This window comes from Balaenoptera ricei, chromosome 12 (genome assembly GCF_028023285.1).
Source record: "Balaenoptera ricei isolate mBalRic1 chromosome 12, mBalRic1.hap2, whole genome shotgun sequence".
Lineage (NCBI taxonomy): Eukaryota > Metazoa > Chordata > Mammalia > Artiodactyla > Balaenopteridae > Balaenoptera > Balaenoptera ricei.
Window position 1 is genome coordinate 24,871,791 of NC_082650.1, and position 21,568 is coordinate 24,893,358.

The following is a 21,568-nucleotide window of genomic DNA, read 5'->3' on the forward strand; positions in this document are numbered from 1 at the left end:
GTCTCATTAGCTGCAAGGTTATTAGCACATTACTTAGGGAAACTCATTAACTCTTTCAAAGGGAGTGATATATTGAATGGAAATGTAGCAACCCATGTGAGTAAGCGGACTCTTTCAAGCACTTCAGTGAATAAGAAAAACATTGGACGGCTTGTGCCTGCATCTATGTTTTTGCCTTTGATCCCAGCTATCTGCTGTAGTTCCTGACTGGGTTTCCCCTTATAACTCTGGTTTCCTGTCTCCTCGCCCTAGAATGGCTCAAAATGCCTAGATGGGTGAAGCCTCTTGACCCACCCCAACCCTCCCTTATGTGGCCTTCTGGAGTTCAAACCAAACACAAATTGTGGATCAAAAGTGTTTTCTTCTTTGACTAATGAAATTTATTCTGATTAATACCATTCAATACACTACTGTGCCCTCGAGATATATGCATTAATATTTCCTACATATTAATGCATTCTGATTGAGCATCTATTGTATGCTAAACACATACTCTAAGTTTCTCTCCCTACTATGCATCCATGTAACATTTTGTATCTTTTAGGTGGAACTTATCTTATTCTGCCTTACCCATTGAGTGTTGAGGTAGGCAGAATGCTAAGATGACCCACAATGACCCACACTTTTGTATAATTCCTTCCCCTTGTGTGTGGGAAGGACCTGTGAATACGGTGGGATAGCACTTCCATGCTCAAGTCATATTATAGGTCACAGTTGACCTAATCTAATCTCATCCATGAGACTATAAAAGGGACAGGGCTCTTCTTGGTGAAAGAGATTTGAAATGTGAGAGGGATTTGACACAAGGGGGACTCTTCTGATGCTGGCTTGGAAGATGAAGGGGAACACATGGCAAGGAACTGAGAGTAGTGGTTTCTAAGAGCTGAGAACAGCCCTGGGCATCCAGAAAGAAAGCACGTACTTCAGTCCTACAACTGCTTGGAACTGTGTGAGGTTGGAAGAGGACTCCAAGCCTCCAGATAAGAACTCAGCTCAGCCAATACCTGAGTGTGAGACCATGAGCAGTGGACAGGTGAGCCACACTCAGATTACTGAGTCACAGAAGAGTGAGCTGATAAACGGGTATTGTTTTAAGCCACTAGACTTGTGGGTAATTTGTTATACAGCAATAGAAAAGTAATACAAGTACCATACCTTACTGCTAGACTGTAAACTATCTTAAATCCAAGGTTTTGTAGACATCTGTATATCTCCTAGGTATCTTTGGGAATAAACGTCCTAGGTTGACCTTTCCAGTGAGAATCACTTGCTATGTTTCCTTAACTGGCTTATATATGGAGCATTTAAAAGTCCTACTAGTATAGGGCTAGTATAGACTCATTACTTTTAGGCCTAGATTCTTGTTCTGGTTTCAGAGAGACATGGGTCAACGTTTTCAAAATAAAAGGACATTAGGACTTCCAAGTACTACATTAAAAAAGAGAGGTAAGAGGCAAGGAAATGGAAGATTTTCTGAAACTTTTATTTCTTTCCCATGATCGTTTTATTTGTTTCTCTTGCCAGTTGTGACATTATATAGGAGGAATAACTAACAGAGTTTTCAAAGACTCAGGAGTTAATTGGACGTAAGAGTTAGCCAAGTGGAAGTTCGCCAGAGGCAAAGAGGGGAAAGAGCATTCCAAAGAAAAGGGATATTTTGTGAAATATCTGGGGAAAGAACAAAGCAGACCTGTTCAAGAAGTCCCAATATTTCCTTATGACTCAAGTCTAGTGTAGAAGGGGAGAGGGCAACTTCTGGAGCATGACAAATAAACAGGAACCAGAAGACCTTGACTTTTTCTCTGGTTCTAAGACCCCCTTTTAATGTGGGGGACCCAGAGGGCCAGCTGCCATTCAAAGTTTAGTGGGTGTCTACTCTGGTATGATATAAGAGCTAATGCGCCTGAGTTCATGGTGGGTTGGTGACAAGTGTAGGAACTTGCTTGGGCTTTTGATGGCCTCAGGAAAATATATGACTTGGGTGCAAACAGCCCTGATCAAAACCTCAGAGAACTCCCAAGTGAAGCCCTACCATGAATGCCTTCTAATCTTGGCAACTGACAGGAAATAAATGGATTTGGATTCCCAAGATCTGTCAGAAGTGAAAGAGCAGAAGAAGTTCCAAGGTTCCCCAACCCTAGAAGAGTAGGAACATGGTAGGAGCATGGAGACCCTTCTTTGTGTCCAACAGAATTGCCCACTAGATCTACTGGATGAGTATATCAGGAGACAATCGGTAGATGCAAGACAAGTGACACCATACTCACTCTCCCCTTACACAGTCTTCTAACTTAGCCTGTCATGGATTTACCTAGCTGGACCCAGTAGTCTTAGCATTTCCATTTTTTCCTAAGGAAAACCTACAATTTCACTGTAGAACGGTTCTTCTTTCTATATTTACTGTAAGAGCTAGTGATCTTTCTTACAACAAGTTGATATTTTCAAGGGCAATTAAACTGCTCTTATCCTTCACAGAGAGAAGCTGGGTTTTTTTTTTTTTTCTCCTGTGGTTTTGATTTCTAAATAAGGTTCTGCTCCTCACTATTGCTAATGGGGAACAGGGCTGGAAAGGATAGAGTTAAGGTGAGTCACGCCCAGACAAGGCAGGGGGTCGAAGAAAAAGAGGCTTTCTCTCCAGAGAGGTCTTTGACATGGAAATGTGCCCCCTAAAGATAATGGGGAGGGGAGAAACCCTGCTGATGCGGGAGTTGAGGAAGAGGAGACCAAAAAAAACAAATGCTACCGACCTCCCTAAAACAAACAGGGAGAATGAAAGGATGCACTGTGTGCTCCTCCCAACCTCCTCTAAGGAGGGAGAAGGTGGCGGGGCGCTTGCTCTGCACCAAGTCCTTCAGAAAAGAGATTCGAGGCTACACTCTCAAATGACAGCAGCTCGCACACAATTAACACAGTGTAAAGCTTAGGTAAGTTGGGTTTCTTACTTTTCACATTCAGATTGTGAATAAAAGGGGCCCTGAGAGGGGAAAAATAGACTTCTGTTATTTTATCAATGGTTAATCAGTGAAATTCTAGAAAGAGTTTCCCACACTTCATTCAACCCCACTTAGGATTTTCAGGCTTTGACCAGCTCCTTGTCACTGTGATTTAGACTCTACTGTGGCCTGTTTCTTTCCTTCTTCAGAAGGCACCCAAATAATGTCAGTTGATGAACAAACACAGGAACCAGCCTGAAGTTTCCTCACCTTCTCTTGTGTAAGCGTAACTGTTACTTTGGTTGCCAGTTTAAAAGTCAGCTTTGTGAAGAAAAAAGTTAACACAGCAAATCCACAGGCCACTGGTCAGAGAAAGCCAAGGAAGGGAAAAGCCTGGAAGCTGACCTAACCTTGTGACTGTATTGACTGAACGTGGTTAGGAAAGACTTGACACATACTGAGAACAGGTTCTTCCAGCATGTACCCACCCCCCTCCACCACGGCTCTCACTCAATATGTCCACTGAGATCACGGGCAGCTTGGTAGGGAATGGGCTATTTCTCCAAGTGGTGGGAATCCAGTCCATTTTTCTCTTCCAGCTAAAGGGATGTTGCCAGGAAGCTGGGGGAGGGGTGATCTGTGCAGGAAGCTGATTGGCACGTGGACGTGTGGGGAAAGATCTCCTCAACCTCTCCTTCCCCGGACCATTCAGTCACCCACATTTGAGGATGCTTGCTAGGGAAGGAGGCAATTGCTACTCCATGCTTTCTGTGCAAAGAATGAAGAGCCCACAACGGAAAGCAAGAGGGAAAGGAGGACTGCGTGATCTCCCAGATATCTTCACATTTATGTAAACCAGCCTCTAAGGGGTATCTGTGGAGATGCCACCACTTAGCTGCTGTGGAATTTGGGGTTCGTGTCTTTCTTATTTTGAAAACTAAAAATGACTTTCATTCTTAGGCAGAAAAAGATACACACACACACACACACGCATATTTATATATAGCAAACCCTGTATTTCCTCCCCACCAGAGGCAGCCATGGTTAAACCTCTCATTGCATATGTGTGATATGTATGGTTAATTTGGTTTGGCTCACAAGTAGAGATCATACCTTACACAATGTTTATTACATGCTTTTGCACTTAGCATCTCGTGAACAAATTTTCCTGCCAGTAAATATTCCTCTGTTTATTTTGAAAGGCTGCATGTGAGTTCATCTCCTTCTGAGCTGCATAAGCCCTCCAGGCAGAGTTGAGGAGATGGCATCAGAGGCACATCTGAAATCCCATAATTGCTTTGCCTCTGCCATCGACTCATCTGAGTCAAGAGTGTTTCCAGGGTGGGAACTAAGGCAGGTCTCTTCTTCAACTTTGCCCTCGGTCAGAGGTGGGAAAGGAGACAGGCAGGTGTCTAGTGCTGAGTGCGGGCCTTGAAACAGGAAGGTCAAAGGGCACCCAGAGAAAGAGCTGAGGAGCCACGAGCCACAAGAGCACCCCAATTTCCTGTTCTTCCCTTAGAGGAGCTTTGGCTATTTTTCCATGCCACTGACACCTTCCTATGGTTCCTTTCTTAGGTCCCAGATTATTATTAAAACGCAAAGTAGATCAAGATAAACATTTTACAGTTAGATGTTGACTGCAGATGTCTCTCTTATCATGATCTTCACATTTCCAGTGTGGTCTAGACCATAGATAAGTCTACTTCAGACAGACTGCACAGGAGACAGTAAAGGAGAATTGCTTATCTTCCCCTATTTTCCTCTTTTCCTGGTCTCGAACAAAGAGAGCTGCCCCTTGGTTTTCTCGTGTCAGTCTCGTTTTGCCTTGTGCCTTTTCCCAAGGTCCCAGAGGAGGGGACCCAAAGCAGCACACAGGGCAACTGGAGACGGCCTTCTCCAGCCCCTCTCACTGCTTCCATATGACATCCCTAGGAGAGGAGCTCCCTCTTCTCGGCGGTAATGATTTCAACAGTGGAGGTAGAGCAGAAGGGAGGGAAAAAGCAGTGCAGGGATTGCTGGCATTATCATTCTAGACTTTAATCAATGTAGTTTTCTCTGCCTTGAAGGGGTTAAGAAGTTACATGGCTATATCTGCAAAGGCTCTTAGGGTCTTTAACTTCTCATAGGTTAGGTACAATGTAAAAAAGTATAAATAAATAAATATACTTATGTCTTATAGGTAGATAGATGATAGGTAGATAGAGAGATAGATAGACAGACAGATATAGATGATAAAACATCAGTTACAGCTAACTCTGACCACATAGTTCAAGTTGCCCTACTACATGTTCAAGCTCCTTTTTAAAACTAACATATATCAAGTGTGACCTCATGTATTATCTCAAAGTCTGAGACATATTCTAGAAGAAAGCAGTCACAAAAAATAAATAAAATATAATGAGTGCTAGGGCAACAATTTGATTTCTTGCTTTGCTTACTAAATGACAGAATTATGTATCATAGGCAAATAATGGAAAATAACAGCAATATGAACAAGGCCATAATAATAGAGTACAATAACTTTCAAACCCACTCCTTCTTGTCTCTTCTTACCACTGTCTTACTCATAGTTTATCACATTGTTGAGTGTTTACTATTGGCTAGACATGGATCTAAGGGCTTTACACATACTAATTCATTTAGTCTTTACAACCCTATAAAATAACTATTATTCTGATCCTTGATTTACAGCGGAGGAAACTGAAGCATAGAGAACATAGGAAACTTCCTCCCAGGTCATGGCTTGTAAGTCCAGGATTCTATGTCAGACCACCTAGCTTCCTGTGTGCTCTACTGGACCTCACTAAGAATTGGATCTTATTCCTTCTCTCTTTTCGTGACTGGTCTCCCTGCCTCCACTCTCTCTAGTCTATCCTTACGCAGCTACCGATGGAGTTATCCATGTGCAAATTACCTCATGTCATCATGCCTATTTAAAGTCCATCGATGACTGCCTTTTGCCTACAGAACAAAGTCCAGCCTGCCTAGTGGACACCAGCATGCTTCACATGCGCACCTGAAATGTGCTTTCAATTCCATGTCTTCCCATCACTCACTTTACAAATGTGAAAGTATTTTTGCATTTTCTTTTCTCTGTGATTCGTCACTATTTAGAATCCAGATGAAATTCCAGCTCCTCCATGAAGCCTCCCTCTATCTTATAGCAAGAAATAACTTCTCACTCCTCTCGCCTCCCACTTTATTCCTCTCTTATGATCCTTATTTTTGTATTTTATCTTTGCCAACTTCAGTATGGTTTTTATGTGCTTATCAGCATTAAGTTTCCTCAAAAGTAAAGACCTGGGCTTCCCTGGTGGCGCAGTGGTTGAGAGTCTGCCTGCCAATGCAGGAGACACGGGTTCGAGCCCTGGGCTGGGAGGATCCCACGTGCCGTGGAGCGACTAGGCCCGTGCGCCATAATTGCTGAGCCTGCGCGCCTGGAGCCTGTGCTCCGCAACGGGAGAGGCCGCGATAGTGAGAGGCCCGCGCACCGCGATGAAGAGTGGCCCCCGCTTGCCGCAACTAGCGAAAGCCCTCGCACAGAAACGAAGACCCAACACAGCCATAAATAAATTAATAAATAAATAAATAAACAAACTCCAATCTCTTTAAAAAAAACCCATTCCTTCACATTTAAAAAAAAAAAAAAAAAAGTAAAGACCATAGCTTGCGCAACTTTACACTCAACCATTCCTTACAGCATAGTAGGTGTTCAATAAATGTCTGTCGAATTGAAGTTCTGTTAGATTCTGTATTGGGTGAGAATACTATATGTTTGCCACTTACTTAGCTCACAGAGAAGGGTGGGAGAAGTTTGCTGTGAGTATGTGGGAAGGAAAATTCCCAAAGATGGGGGGAAACCATGACTCAAAATATAAGGTCACTGAGTTATCAACAGTGGTCTCATATTTCTGCTGCATGAGTAAGAAGGGGAAACTACTCTGTAGCAGGCACAGCTTTTTTCTCCCACCTCCTGTTTACTATTCTCTTCAATGGCCCCATCATGATTAGGCCTAACCGACCACTACAGAAACGTCTCCCCATTCCATGCAACGCGTATTGTTTGCTTCAGAAAAAGCAGATTGTTCATGGCCTAGTCCCTCTTCTTCTGCCTGTCCAAAATCCTCTCTGCTCCCATGGAAGCATCGTCTATAAGGGTGAAAAATAGAATGTTATTTGAAGGACGTGGATAGCACAGGTGATAAAACATTGTTAAAAAACATTTTTAAAGAAAAAGACAGAGAAATAAAGAAGAGCTATAAAGCACTAAAAATATTGGGCACAGAAATGAAGAAACAAAAATTATAAGAAGTGATTAAAAAGCAAAAATGAAGAGGAATGGGACAACATTCAAGGGAAAGAAAAAAACTTTTTTGTTGTTTGTTTGTTAAAAGAGTGCTCTGGCCTCTACTGAAATCTAGAGCACTGCATCCACCTTACTGCCTAAACCTGGCTCACTCAGAGGTCGCTATAATAAAAACTGATATGCCTCTCCCAAAGAGGTAAAATGCTTGCCTTCAAATCACCAAACATCCTCAATAAAGACCTACATCTGCCGCTTAGATAAGTCCCTACTTTATATTGTTTGTTCACAGGTCAAGTCTGCATTTATGTTATGAAGATTAATGAAAAGAATAGCACTACTTACATTAAGACAATCTACCTGGATTTTATCATTTCTCTACTCCCTTTTTACCAGTATAACATATTCCTTTAATTTTGTCTCCTGCCAACCACCGTAAACAGTAGCTTCAAAAATACAAATAAATGTTAGTTCAGTTGAATAACACTGAGATAGTTATCATACATAAAATGTAGAAAATCTCAACTACAATCTTTGCATTTATGCAATCCTCCTGGCACAGGTTCAAACCATCAGTGAGTCTTCCTAGCAATTCTTTTTCACCACTTCGCTTTTAGAATCGGGACTCTAGGTCTTTGTTTCAGATCCTGCAGGATTGCTCTTTCCTAAGGTATATTCCTAAAAATCTGATTTTCTCTCTACTCCTTCCTCCAGCCCTTGATTCTAGGTACCTCCTAAAATCTGTTCTTCTACTGTGAATTAGCAAGTCTTGGTTGAAATCAAATCAAGTGAAGTTAAATTTTAAAAGAAATTAAAATCCAGCAACTAGAAATATAAGATATAACAATTGCACAAACACAAGTTAAGAAGCATAGCTTATAACTACACAAGTAAGGTATATTTAGGTATTTTACTTCTGTGCATGCGCATTGACAAGCCACAGCATAATGAGACTGATGAAAAGCAATGTGTTCTTATGCTGCACTCATGGGAGGAAATTACTTGATGCTGGGGGAGAAAACCATCTGAAAGGATTAGAGCAAACAGTTCCCAGTGCTCACAGTGGGCTGAGAATAGTGCCTTGTCCCACAAACCAGACTAGAAAATCTTACAGTTCATGGGATATAGGTAAATTCAGAAAGTCTTTCCTCAGCAATAGGGAATAATTAGCCTCCAAGTAAATGCTAGTAGCATTTACTAGCTAACAGATCTTAAAAGGAAGATCAAAAAGATGCAAACTGTTTTCACATTACTTAGTTGCATCCCAGAAGAAAACTCAAGAATATTTCTAGGAATAGAAAAGTGTCCAGCACCCAAGAAGGTAAAATTAACAATGTCTGGCATTCAATCAAAGACTACCAGATATGCAAAGAAGGAAAATATGACAAAACAGGAGGAAAGTTCATTGAAACAGACTCAGAACTGATGCAGAGTTAGAATTAGCAGACAAGGATATCAAAAGTCATTATAAATACATTCAATATGTTAAAAAATTATGTATGGGCATAATCAAATTTTAAGAGATGAGAATAATAATGTCTCAGATAAAAGTATAATGGATAAGATTGGTGTTGAAATAGCAATAGAAACTTCCCAAAATGAAGCACAGAGAGAAAAAAAAATTTTTAATAAAAAGAATATCAGTTAACTGTGGAATAATTACAAGTGGCCCAGTTTACATGTAATTGAAGTCCCCAAAGGAGGAGGCAGATAAAGATATTTGAAGATATAAAGGCAAAAATATTTAAAACTTGATAAAAACAATAAATTCACAGATCCAAGAAGCTCAAGAAATCCCAAGCAAAAGAAACACAAAGAAAATTACACCAAGGCACATAACAATCAAATTATTCAAAACAAATGATAAAGGGAAACTCTTAAAAGCAGCTAAGAAAAAAGGGCATGCTATGTATGTCTAGAATAAAGGTTACATTGAGTTATCATTAGAAATAATGTAAGCAAGAAAATAGTTGAGCAATATCTTTAAATTACTGAAAGAAAAAACTGTTAACCTTGAATACTACATCTAGCAAAAAAAAAAAAAGCTTTAAAAAGCAATAGTGATAGACAGACTTTTTTCAGACATACAAAAACTGAAAGCACTCATTACCAGCAGACCCACATTACAAAAAACAAACAAACAAACAAACAAAATCGCTAAAGGAAGTCCTTTAGGCAGAAAGAAAAGTATACTAGATGGAAGTATGAATCTACACAAAAGAATGAAGAACACCAGGAATGGCAACTACATAGATAAATATACCTGATTATTTTTTCTTAGTATTTAAATTTCTTTAAAAGAAAATTTACAGTTTAAACAAAATAATAACAATGTACTATAAAGTTAAAACACTTGTAAGAGTAAAAAGTGTAACAACAATAGCACAAAGGTCAGGGGGAGAGAAATGGAAGTATACTATTTGAGGTACTTATATTATTTATAAAATGGTATAAAATCCCTTAAAGATAGACTTCAATAAGTTAAATTGTATAATATAAACCATTAAGAAACAACTAACAAAACAACACTCATAATTAATAAGCCAATGGAGATAACTGAATATTTTTAATGATTAATTTTAATACAAAAGAAAGCAAAAAAGAGAAAGAATAGATGATAATATAAAAAACAACAAGCTAGCGTTAAACCCAATCATTTCAATAATTATATTAAAAGTAAATGGCCTTAACACCCTAGTTAAAAGGTACAGATTGTCAGCTTGTGCCCCCCAAAAAGCTAATCATATGCTACCTACAAGAAACATCCTTTAAGTATAAAGGCATAAATAAGTTATAAATAAAAGAATGAAAAAGGGTATACTATGGTAACACTAATCAAAAAGAAAGCTGAAGTGGCTATATTACTATCAGATAAAATAGATATCAAATCAAAGAATATATCTAGGGATAAAAATAATCATTTCATAATGGTATAGGGGTCAATTCATCCAGAGGGTATAACAATGCTAAACATTCAGGCATCTAATAAGAGAGCTTCAAAATACATGAAGCAAAATCAAATAGAACTGCAAGGAGAAATAGATAAATTCACAATTACAGTTGGAAGTTTAAATTCACCTCTCTAAATATTTGATAGAACAAGTAGACAGAAAATTATTTAGGACATAGAATATTTGAACAGCACTATCAACCAAACTGACACTGTAACACTCCTCCAAACAACAGTAGAATACACATTCTAAGGGCACATCCTAGGAATAATGGAATCTTTATCAAAAATAGACCATATTCTGGGCCATAAAACAAATCTTAATAAATTTAAAAGTATTTAGGTCTTACAAAGTGTGTTTGCTGAGGAATTAAATTAGAAATCAATAACAAAGATCTCTGGAAACTAACAAACTTCTACAAAGCCCATAGGTCAAAGAAGAATTCAAAGACAACTTAGAAAGTATTTTAAACTAAGTGAAAAGAAAAATTAAGCATATCTTATCAAAAGAACCCTACAATTGTCATTGCATCTGTGAAGCATTTGCTACAGTTTGAAAATTAAAAGCAGACCACAGTTACAGAAGAAAAAAAAAATTTCAACATACCAAAATTTGTAAAATTCTATTAAAACAGTTTTTATGAGGAAATTTTATAGCACTAAATGCCTATATTAGAAAATAAGGTTTCAAAGCAATCAACTCAGTTTCAACCATAAGAAAACAAAACAGGGCTTAGCATACTATGGCCCTTGGGCCAAATCAAGACCATTTTTGTAGAATAAAGTTTTATTGGAGCACAGCCATGTTCATTTCTTTACATTCTATGGCAGCATACATGCTACAATGTCAGAGTTAAGTAGCTGGACAGAAACTGGATAGCTCACAAAGCCTAATGTATTGCCATCTGGTCTTTTGCATAAAAAGTTTGCTTATCCCTGAACTAGAAAAAGAAGAGGAAATTAAATCCAAAGTAGACAGAAGAAAATAAATAATAAGGTTCACAAAAGAATTCAGTGAAATTTAGAAAACATAAAATGAATAGACAAAGAAATTGTTCTTAAAGAAAATCTATAAAAGTGATTAACCATTAGCCTGATCAGAAAAATGAGAGGAGACACAAACTACCAATATGAGAAATGCTAGAAGTTACATCACTGCAGATTCTATGAATAATAAAAGGAAAATAAGAAAATATTATGAAATTTGCACTAATAAAGTCAACAAAAGATGAAACTGACTAATTTCTTGAAAGACGTAAATGACTAAAGCTCACTGAGGAGTAGGTAATCTGAATTAATACTACATTTATTTATTAAAGAAAATGAATTTGTAATTAAAAACCTTCTAACAAAGAAAATCCCATGCCCACATGGCTTCACTGGAGAATGCTTCCAAAATTTAAGGAAGAAATAATAACAATTTTACACAAACTTTTCCACAAAATTAATGGGGAGGGATTCTTCTAATTTCAATCTGTGAGGCTATCATTAGCCTGAAACCAAAAGCAGACAAACACATTAAGACCAGAAAGCTCTCTACCAATATATCCCATGAACAAAAATGCAAAAATTATTTTTAAAAATTTAGCAAATCAAATCTAACAATATATAAAAAGGATAATACATCATGGAAGAGTAGGGTTTATTCCAAGAAAGCAATGTTGTTAAATAACTTTGGTTTAACATTTGAAAATCAATCAATTTATCATTTTAACATACTGGAAAAGAAAAACCATATGATCATCTCAATAGAAGCAGAAAAAGTATTTGACGAAATCCAGTGTACATTTCTGATAAAAACTTTCGGCAAACTAAGAACAGAAGGGAACTTTTCAACTTGATAAAAGGCATCTATGAAAACCTATAGCTAACATCATACTTAATGACGAAAGACTGAATATTATGAGCCAAAAAAATACAATAATGTCTGAACTGATCACATCTATTTAACACTGTACTGAAGTTTCTAGCTAGTGCAAGTAGGACCGAAAAAGAAATAAAAGGTAGCATATTGGAAAGGAAGAAATAAATTGCCTCTTTATTTCAATGTGATTGTGTAAAAAAATCCCTTGGAACCTACAAAAAAGCTGCTAGTAGTGAGTTTATCAAGGTTGCATAAAAAATCAATTGTAATTCTACATACTGGCAAAGAACAATTGGAAATTGAAAATTTTAAAGTACCACTTAAAATAACTTAAAAATACAAATTTCTTAGGAATAAATCTGACAATAAATGTGCAAGACTGATATGTGAATATCTACAAAACATTGCTAAAAGAAACTGAAGAAGACTTAAGTAGATGGAAAATAGCAATTGTCCATTAACGTGTCAGTTTTCCTCAAATTGATCTACAGACTCAATGCAATCCCAATCAAAATCCCAGCAGGCTGTTTTGTCAATATCAACAAGCTAATTCCAAAATTCATATGAAAATGCAAAGAACCTAGAATAGTCAAGACAATTTGGAAAATGTAAAATAAAGTTGGAAAACTAATTCTACCTGATTTAAAGACATTATAAAACCACAGTAATCAAGATGATATGATGGCCATGAAAAGACAGATCAAAAAAAAAAAAAAAGGCAGACCAAGAAATCAGTGAAATAGAATAAAGAAATAGAGGTGTGTGTGTGTATATATATATATATATATATATATAATTGATTTTTAATCAAGTTGCAAAGGCGATTCAGTAATAAAAGGATGTTCTTTCAACAAATTGTGCTGGAATAGTTAAATAACCATATGCAAAATGTATGAACTTGCATCTTATCTAAAGGCATATATAAAAATTAATTCAAACTTAATTATAGATCTAAATGTAAACTATAAAAGTATAAAACTTTTAGAAGAAATCATAGCAGAATTTCTTTGTGAACTTGAGTTAGGCAAAGATTTCATATATACAATACAAAAAAACATGATCCATAAAATAAATAATTGATAAATTGGACTACATTAAAATTAAAAATTGCTTTCAAAAGACACTGTAAAAAGAATGAAAAGACAAGCCACAGACTGAGAGAAAATATTTTCAAATGATGTGCTTGACAAAGAAATTGTATCCAGAAAAGAAAAAGGATGCACAAAATAAACAACCCAATTTCAAAAGATGGGCAAAAGATTGGAACTGATATTCAGCAAAGAAGATAATACAAAATGGTTAATAAGCACATGAAAAAATTCTCAATGTTATTAGTTATTAGGGAAATGCCAATTAAAACTATAATAAAATACCACTAAACATCTTTATAATGACCAAAGACTAATCTAAACAAGGGTCGTAAGGATGTAGAGGAAGTAGAACTCTCATAAACTGCCAGTTAGATTTTTTAATGGTGCAATCAATAACTTTGGAAAATAGTTTGGCAGGTTTTTTTTTTTTTAAGTTAAATGTATATCTATCATATGATCCAATTATCTCAATCCTAGTTATTTACCCAAGAAAACTTAAATCTTACATCTACACAAAGAGACATGCACACAAATGTTCATAACAGCTTTATTTGTAATATCCCAAAACTGGTAAAAGCCCAAATTATCTATCAACAGGTGAATGAATAAACATATTGAGGAATATCCACACAATGGAATATTATTCAGCAATACAAAAGAATAAACTACTGGTATACCCAACAACATGGATAGATCCTGTATGATTCTGCTTATACGAAACTCTGGAAAATACAAACTAATCTATAGTGATAAAAAGCAAATCATTTTCCCCTGGAGATTGGGAAAGGGTAGAAGGAAGTGGGAAGGTAAGGGTCACAAACTGAGGGTGATGGATATCTCCACTATCTTGACTGTGGTGATAGTTTGTGGGTATACACATACGAGAAAACTAATCCAACTGTACACTTTAAATATGTTTAGTTTGTTATGTGTCAATTATACATCAATAAGCTGGTTTCTTTTTTAAGGAAAAAAGAAATAACTGATTTCTTAGAGTTAGAAATGTTTAACTAAGAAAAAAAGAAAAGTTAAGGGAAATGGGATAAGCATCCTTAAATACTTGAAAGGCCATCTCTGAAACAGATGGCTCTAGAACGTAACGAGAAGAAAGATTTGGATTATAGAGAAGTATATGTAATCCTGTTAAATCCACACTCTATATAGCCCAGTGTTAGAATGGTGTAGTAATCAAGAGACATAGTCCAGCTAATGAAAAAGTAACATAAGAATAATTGTTTCCTCCCTTGCATTTCTTGTATGCCATGAAATGTATAATCTCTAGTGATATTTCTTGAAATTTCCGTTTTCCCTCCAACACTTTTTATTATGTTGTTTTTTTTACCACATTTCCCAGAAATGTCTTCCCCTAGCCCATTTGCTTTTCATTCTTTTCCTTACTCTTCCCAATTCGGCATCACAAAAGTCTAAACAAATAGTCTGGCAATAGCAAATCTGTCCATGTAGGTCAAAGAAGGGGAACAAACTGAGTGGGCAACACTTGAATCTTCTTGACCGACCAAGGGGTGAGGAAAACCTTAGAACATTCGTGCAGTGAAAGGAAGAACACTGATATGATTAAAAGCCTGGGCTCCAGAGCTAGAATTTAGGGGTCCTATGTCCTGCACTACTACTTACTAATTGTGTGACGTTGAAAAATTTATCTAGCCTCTCTGTAAAATGAAGATAATGATAACAACTTCCTAAGATGACTCTGAGCATTAAATGATTTTAATACACGTAAGACATTTAGAACTATACCTGGCACATAAGAAGCCCTCTATAAGTACTAGCTATTCATATTGTATATTAATAATTTTGACCCCTTCACAACTTGGGGGGATCCAGAGTTTACTCAAAATGGAATGAACAGCTTCTAAAGGAAACAGCTTCCTCTCTCTAGAAGTGATCAAACCAATGCTAGATAAGTACTCCAAAGGGAAATTGCACATCAGATTCATTCATTTGATATTGACTAGACCAGGAACAACTGCAGTCCCTTTCATATATGAGAGTCTATATTTCCATGCATCTTTTTCTGTCTTGGTTATTTTTTCCTGCTTTCCCATTTCATCCACCCTAGATCAGAGCATCTTGAATTCTCTTGATCCTAGACTTTTTATTTTTTAGCTTGAAGGTGTTTCATTAAAAACCTTCTTTCAGATGACAAAACTGACAATTCATAAAAGAGGGAAATAAAAATATGAAAAATGTTAACCTCACAGGAAATCAAATATTTCATAATATGAAGAATGCCCCTGCCTTGTGTATACAGCTTTTAAACCACCTAGAATTTTATAAAAAATGTAAAATGTTTTCTGCCCACTGACACACAAATCCTTCTGCAGGATGGATGAAACAGGAAAACTAATTTGAAGTTAATATCGTCCAAATAGAGAATTAACCAGTATTTAACTATAAAATTCATTTCCCTGTTTTCCTTTTTCACTACTTCTTTTGCATTCAGGAAAATTTTAAGTAAACAAATACTTGTTTACCCTTGTGTTCAAAGAAAAATCCATTTTCTAAACAGTGAAATGATACTATTTATCAGAGTTTGTCCCCACATCTGACCTTTCCTCTAGCCCCAGAGTGTGGGGTGTTCTTCCTTCAGTTAACGTCCCCATGATACAAATGACTATATACAAAATAGACAAAGAACAGGGACCTACTGTAGATCACAGGGAACTATAGTCAATATCTTGTAGTAAACTATAGTAGGAAAGAATATGAAAAATAATATAAATATACATATATATATATATCTGAATCACTTTGCTGTATACCAGAAACTAACACATTATAAATCAACTATACTTCAATTAAAAAAATTTTTTTAAATAAAAAAATAAAGGCCACCATCACCTCCCCTGAGAACTTGCCCCCCTTTTCTTCTACCTGTAATTTTCTCTCTATTCTGACTTTCTCCAACCTGCATATATTCCTCCATTCTTCACATTCACTAAAAAACCCTCCTTTGACCTTAGATTCATCTCCAGCTACCAACCAATCAATCACCTCTGCATCTTTGCTCATCTTGTCCTCTCCACTGCTTCTCTCCTCTCCCCTTTTTCTTTCTATTGACCCTTACTCCTCTTTTTAGAATTATCTCATATGTCATTTCCTAGCTGTGATACCAGCCACCACCACCACCCCACCGAGAGTGGTAGATGTCCCTCAAGGGCCCCCATAATACCCCAAAGTACTCTATTAGAATTATCAGTTGACCTCAATGGCCTTGAGAGTTAGGCTACTAGGCTTGGCTCATAGCAAATAAAGAGATATACATTGACTCTCTATGGAGTGAATGAATGTCCCAATCTAGACAAAATTCACATGATATGGAACTGATATGGATATAGTCTATAACATTGATATGTACACTTGGTCATTGGAGTTTTACACTTTTGCAGATCAATAAGTAGCTAGTAATCTCTTTGGTCATGAATTCTATCTCTTATCTCTATATGCGGCAATGTGTAAGCTCCAGTGTGGAAATACTAGTCATTTTCTAGGTGCCATCCAATCAGTAATACAATAGTGAATATGTATTTTTCCCTAGGCCATTCAGTATAATCTCTCTATGATCTACATAACTTCTCTTGACCTTTTCTTTCACATTCTTAGACCAGCATACTGCCATGCTGCCATGGGCATCCCCACATCTTCAGTTACTTCCTGGCTGTCAGAATAGATTGAGGTAATACACACTTTCATATTCCATGTCATAGAATTTGAGACATAGGATGATCTGCAGAAATAACTTAAGCTTTATTTATCCAACATCACAGAGTTTGGCAATTTTTTTTTTCTTTCTCTCGTTTTTTTTTTTTTTTTGACTTTGGGGACTTTGGCAAAGTTTAAAGTTTTTCTTTTGTATCTTATTTTTTAAACTCTCCCTCATTGAGGCTTGTTGTGGGATAAAACTATATTAAGGGCTTCACTTACTTTTACTCTTTCAATTTTACAACAACCTTATCAAGTTCACATTATAATTGTAAATTTTACCCCCATTTTACAGTTGAGAAAACTGAGGTATAGAGAGACTAGGAAAATTGATCTAAGCCTTATGGCTAGTAAGGTCTTGAGTCAGGATGGGCTGTTCCCGGGGCCCACGCTCTTAACCAGCACTCTACTCTGTCTCACGGCAAATCCAGGAATACTCAGAGGAGAAACTGACTACAGAAACTCAAGTATGTAGTTAAAAAGAAAATAAAGCCTGGAAATACATTTCTTCATTATTAATAGAGTAAGTTTTTGTTTCTTTGTTTGTTTGTTTAATGTAGAATGACATGGGGAAGGAAGAAAAAACACTAAAAATTTCATAATAATACTTTGGTCTAAAAGGCTCCTCTAAGCAAGTAGTAAACTCCCAGGCGATTAGTCACGGATTTAGATTTTCTTTTAAGCTATTGATAGCAAGTAAAATGGCACTTTACAGATTTAGTTAATCATTGTTCTCTTGGTGAGCAAATTTTTCAATCTGTTTTAAAAACAGTCAAGTAGTAGAACTAAAGGATATTAAGCCAACTTGGATGGGAGAGGAGAGTAGGAAAACATTTGCACTGACATCATTGCTTACCTAGTAGAGACCCTCCTAATATTCTGGGAAAAATAACTCTATGAGGAAGAATTCCTGTTCTTAGAAAACATTCCACAACCCTTTATAATTAAGAAGAAAATGCAAGGCCTAAGAGAATTTTCCCTACCAAGAAAATCATCCTAAATGCACATGACTTTATTATGTAAAATAACAGATAAAAATAAGACAGTTTAAATATAAATAAATGGAGGGGAATTTGCGGTTGTTTGTTTTCCCATTCCATGAACCCATCTCCATCTTCTCTTTGAGTTAATCATCATCAAATTGCACTAAATCAGAGGTGGCAGGGGCTGTGGCTGGCTGGATACCAGTGTTTCTCATTGTTTGGTTATACTGGAAATGTCTTTGGAATGAGCTTAATCTGAAAGACCTTTAACCAGCAATTCTCTTAGACTTCTAAACAGCAGAGGTTTCGGTTTTTCATTTGTTTGGAGGTTTTTTTGGGTTTTGTTTTTTGTTTTTTTTTTTTGGTGGAGGGGAGATGAAGGGAGGAGTGTATATGCGTGTGATATATATTTTTTTTCTTCAGTTAAAAATAGGACAATATCAAGACTCTCCCTCCCACATCCCACCCCTTGCTCTTCACACATGCACATACACCATCCTCCCCTCACCGAACTTCTGCTGCTTGGAAGTTTAAGTCAACTGGGAAAAGGGGTGGGGAATGTGGAGAGGGAGTCTTTTAATTTTTATTTTATTCATTTCTGTGCTGTTTGCTTTTTTAACCATGTTCGTGGGATATTTTCAGTTAAAATAATAACTTTTTTGACCCCTGAGCAAAATGAAAATGCAAAACAACACAACACACACACACACACACACACACACACACACACACAGCTGTGTAATAAAGAAGGAGAAAGGGCAGTACAAGCAAAATATTCCAAGATGGCAGTGTCGTTTGTTTTATCCTTTGGCTGAAAGGTTTGGCTGAAAAGCTTCTCCCAAGGGTTTAGGTTGTTTTCCCTAGCTGAGGGGAGGGGTGAGGGATAAGGAAGGCAGATTTGTGTCTGTAGCTGATTGGCAGTTTCTGTGAGGAATTATTCACTCCAATAAGTTTTGTTATTTTGGCAATTTCTTTCTCAGAATTGATGGTGCCCTTTACTTTCAGGCGGGGGTTGGTGTGGGGAATGGGATGTTGTTTATAGTGACTGCTGGGAGAAGGGAGTGGGGGGCCGCTGTCTGACTGCGAGACTGAAAAATGTTCTGGGAGAATGGAATGTTGTTGTTTCTCGTTTTTGAAGCCACTCTTCTTTTTGATCATGTTTATATTTTAAAATTCCACACCGCGATCAAACTAGGCAAGGTATAATTTCACATGTCCCCGTAAACAATGAACAACTACACTTGTCCCGTGTGCACACAGGCACACAATTTTTATGGACATTTAAGATGGGTACCTGTGGGTGGAGGGGAATCACACTTTAATAACCCAAGCCGTCAGCGTCAAATATTTTAAATGTAGCCTCCTTGGGGCTTTTCCTATAGAGTTTTCCTATCTTTTTAACAGAAATAACATGTAAATCCAAGTGTTGTTTTTCTCAACTATAATTTAGAGTTACATTGAAGAAGAAAGTTATAAATAAGATAAAGTTAAAATATATATTTTAGATCAAGCATTCTACAGTGACATAAAAGAGCAAGCTTTAAGTTTACCAACGAGGAATATTACAGCAATTACCAAAAGATTCCACAGCTGCTAAACTAGAGAAATTATTTTCCTTTCTTTGAGTCTAACTCATCATCTCTCACAATTACCCCATAACTAATCAAAGCTTTTATGACAACGTTAGTAGCCAAAGAGCCACTTTGACTGCTGTCACTCCATTGGCACACTATTTACAGGCCTGTTTATTGCCATTAATAACTTCTTTTTTTATTTTAAAATTTGTTCTCTTGAAATCTTCTTTAACAACAACAATAAACTATAGTCTAAAATATTAACACAGTATGTACATAGAGTCCATTTTCTCAAGCATTTCTTTACAACATGTCATAAAAATGCACTCAGGGAAAAGGAAAGGATGCAATTGTTGATCGGATTGGTGGACCCTCTTGTTATCTGAGGAAACACTCCTTGGAAGAGTTATTATAAGATCATATGTGCGTGACATAGACATTTGTGACAGATAAACAGCCATTCTTAAATTAGATTGTGATCCATGCATGCAGTCACCAGATATTTGACCATGACTTTATGCTAGGTTTTGCTAATATAATCATGTATCAGACATAAATACTGCTCTTAAAACACATGCGGTCCAATAAGGACTTTAAAGAATAGTGTTCTTTATTATTAGATCCTAGGCCCTTGTATCAGTCAGCTATTACCAAAACAGTGCTGTGTAACAACAACTAAAAATCTTGACATTTTAGTGACTTATAAAAATAAGTACTTTTTTTCTTGTTCATGTATCTGTAAATCAGGCTCATTTGATATAGGCCAGGCTCAACTGGGCTTGGCCTCAAACTTTGGATTGGGTGCAGGTCTGCTAATCCCTCCATGAACCAGTTTCTATCTAAAGCATGTTCTTTTCAAAGCCAAAGGAAAGAGCACAAAAGGAAAGCCACACCACACATTTCAAGCACCTGCTACTGTCACACCTGCTGACACCTCATTGGCCAAAGCGAATCACATGGCCTAGCCTAGCATCAATGGGACAGGGAATTATACTCCTCCCATAGGAATCTGTAATACCCACTCTCCTTCAACTGCCAAGTCCCACTGATCTCTTAAGACTCATTTTACCTTCTAAATGTATCTTGACCCTTTCATTTCTCTTCATCTTCACCAGTACCCTACTCCACCATACCAGCAATTCACACCTGGATCCCTCTAATATCTATTAACTGACACTGGCCCTATTTAAGGTGTTTTCCATTCAGAATAACATTTTTGAAAAGCAAAACTGATTATGTTACCATTCCTGCTTAACACCCTTCAGAGGTTTGATGGTTTTAAAATATGTCCCAAATTCTTTGATGCTATTTCTTTCCAAAGGTGGAGACTAATTCCCCTCCCTTTGAATATTCATAGGAATTAGTGACTTACTTCTAACAAAAAAATGTGACAGAAGTGCTGTGTGACTTCTGAGGCTAGGTCTTACAAAGGATAGCTTGCTCTCTCTCTCTTTCTCTCATCACTTGCTCTGGGGAACGACAGCTGCCATGGCACATGAATACTTAAGCAGTCCTGTGTAGATGTAGACATGAACAGGAACTGAGATATATCACCAACAACCAGGACCACTTTGCCAGCTATGTAGGTGAGCCACTTTGGAAACTGACCCTCGGCTCCAGCCAAGACTCCAGATAACAGCAAAGCTTTGGCTGACATCTTGACTGCACCTTCATGAGATAACTCCAGCCAGAACTGCCCAGCTAAGCTCTCCTGGATTCCTGATGCACTGACACTGTGAAATACGAAGAGGTTATTATTATTATTTTTTTAATTTTTTGGCTATGTTGGGTCTTCGTTGCTGTGCGCGGGCTTTCTCTAGTTGTGGCGAGTGGGGGTTATTCTTTTGTTGCGGTGCGCGGGCTTCTCATTGCGGTGGCTTCTCTTGTTGCGGAGCACAGGCTCTAGGCACATGGGTTTCAGTAGCTGTGGCACACGGCTCAGTAGTTGTGGTTCATGGGCTCTAGAGGGCAGGCTCAGTAGTTGTGGCACACGGGCTTAGTTGCTCTGCGGCACTTGGGATCTTCCCGGACCAGGGCTCAAACCCATGTCCCCTGCATTGGCAGGCAGATTCTTAACCACTGCACCACCAAGGAAGCACCAAGGTTATTATTTTTTTTTAATTTTATTTATTTATTTTATTTATGGC